Source organism: Macrobrachium nipponense, chromosome 3 (assembly GCF_015104395.2).
Source record: "Macrobrachium nipponense isolate FS-2020 chromosome 3, ASM1510439v2, whole genome shotgun sequence".
In the NCBI taxonomy this organism is placed as follows: Eukaryota; Metazoa; Arthropoda; class Malacostraca; order Decapoda; family Palaemonidae; genus Macrobrachium; species Macrobrachium nipponense.
The window spans coordinates 19,617,595-19,620,094 of record NC_087202.1 but is presented as its reverse complement, the minus strand read 5'-3'; the positions used below and the strand labels follow the sequence as shown (position 1 = coordinate 19,620,094).

At 36.8% G+C, this 2,500-nt stretch overlaps 1 protein-coding gene across 1 annotated transcript in view; it reads left to right on the top strand.

Moving 5' to 3' along the window:
• LOC135221649 (ribosome-binding protein 1-like) overlaps nucleotides 1-2,500 on the top strand; it is a 212,572-nt gene that overhangs the window by 40,633 nt on the left and 169,439 nt on the right. The gene's annotated exons all lie outside the window — the stretch shown is intronic.

Here is a 2,500-nt window from a genome sequence, read left to right as displayed (position 1 = left end):
GAGAGAGAGAGAGAGAGAGAGAGAGAGAGAGAGAGAGAGAGAGAGAGTTTTTCTGTACGAACAATAAGAGATATAACTTAACATTTGCTGGAGAGAGAGAGAGAGAGAGAGAGAGAGAGAGAGAGAGAGAGAGAGAGAGAGAGATTCTGAGGTCAGTTTCTATAATATCAAATTCATACCAATTAAAGCTTGTACGAACAGTAAGTGATATAACTAAACTTTTGCTTCCTCTACAACAAACTTATGAGAGAGAGAGAGAGAGAGAGAGAGAGAGAGAGAGAGAGAGAGAGAGGGGTGATGGGAGTGTCTTCTAATAAAAAACTGTCCTACAAATTCCCCATAATTCATTTTCTTATCCACAGTCTGAGAGGTCCTCAATTTTAGGTACAGGATTATAACCCGGGGTGGGTGAGGACGGAATTTAGGCTGTAGGGGGGGCGTGGGGGAGGGAGGTAGGGGGTTTGATGCCAATAGAACAAGGATCCCAGGTTATGATTTCGTAACGAAAATTCTCCTGAAATAAATAAATTCATGCAGATTAACAAAATTAATACATTCATTTTATATTTCTTAATCTGTTATTTGCCCTTTGTTAATGTCTAAAAACAGACCACTGGACCACTGACGATTAATTGAAGTGATATGCGATGATTATGATTCCTCTATAAGCATGTCCATAAGTAACGTAAAAAAAAAAGACTTCAGTGTTTAGGAAAAAATCGGAAGCACCAAAGAATAATAAGCGATTGCATTCAGCAAATCAAGCCAATAAATAAAAAGGCAATAAAAGAATTACATGATACATGTAAAGATAAATGAAAATAAACACAATTTATAATCACAAGAACGTTAGAAATGTAGCTCTTGGAAATTATCAAACTTTTGAGAGGAAAACTGATTTTATATGAGGATGTTTTACCCAAAAAAGAAAAAAAAATTTAGCGCAAAGTAAAGCTAAATAGATGTATAAGGTAAAACGAATATCGAGTTAGGAATAAATAATACTGAGCAGAGATTTTCTAAAGACCTAAAATAATTAAAGTATTACCCAACAGTAGATTAATTAGTATAAGGCAATGAAATGCAGAGAAGAGGACCTGAAGACAAAAGAACTAAAAAAAGGAGAAAGAAAGGACGTAATTAAGGAGAAGCACAGTAGCAGGGAACGCCATCCGCCAGAAAAAGTCATAATGGAGATTGATAGGTAAGCCGTAGGGAAAGTTTCGTCTTTAGCGACCTTCCTCCCTGATGGAAATGTGGAGCAGAATTTTGTGAATTGTCCAGGTTTTCAAACTGGGCTTGAATGACCTGGAGCCAGCTCATTCTATCACTGACTCGGAAATGCCTTCATTTCTTCTCCCAGTCTTTCCGGAAAGAAAGGGCCTTCAACCTGCAAGATTCTTAAGGTATCCTTCACTTTTCCTACTTCCTTTATTATTGAAAGGCCTGTAGGACATTGGCTAAGTCGAGGTTAGTTAGGCCATCATTGTTTCTTACCCACGTCCGTACGAGTGCAGCGGTAGAGAGAAAATAGTAAAATCTACATTCCATTTCATTTCGTCTCGTTTTAGTGCCCAGTTAGAATCACCATACTGACAAAATTATGAAATTAAGTGCTACATAATGTATGGAATTATTTTAGATTCTTGAAAGAGAAAAACAGAATAAAAAAAATAAAGCTAATTTTTCAACAATCTTAACAAGCCAACTGACAAAGAAAAACGCAATCGAAGAAGTAAAAACCAAAAGGAAGATTTCATATAAAAAAAACTAAATGTAATCACAATTTATCTCAGACTCTTGCTATCCGAAAATACTGTCAGGACCTCCAAAAGATTGCAAGAAGTCCCCCTGATGAATTTCACGGAGACGTCAATACATACGAACGACAGAGCCAATGGACCTTGATTGTCAAAACCCACGGACATTATCTGGCCACCAGAGAGGGCCTGCAACGCTGAAATACCTTCACATCACAATCATTGGCATTTCAGATTAGTGGCTGGCAGATTGCGGTATCGATTAGGATTAATGAAAAGGTTGGGTTCAGACCTTTTCAATTTACAAAAAATAATAATAATAATTGTGAATGAAATAAGGCAGTGAATATTGAAAGTTAAGACAATGGGCTCGTATTCTAACTAAGGAAAACTAAGTCTTTCTTTACGGTAAGTGCTAGATTCAGAGCACATGTATTCTTAAGCACGCTATTAAATTGAGATATACAGATGAGTTGTACCTTATACGATTATTTTCTATTATGTGTGGGGCATTTTATGCATTCGTTCCTATATGAATTTTGCTTATCACCAAGAAAGTTTAAAAGAACGTGATGCATCTAATAATTTCGTTCGATTTGCATCAAGCATTCGTTCATAAATTCGATGGAAGAGACCAAGATATCCTAGAGAGAGAGAGAGAGAGAGAGAGAGAGAGAGAGAGAGAGAGAGAGAGAGAAATTCTCAGAAAAGGGTTCTCTATGAAGGCCAAGTGTACAGGA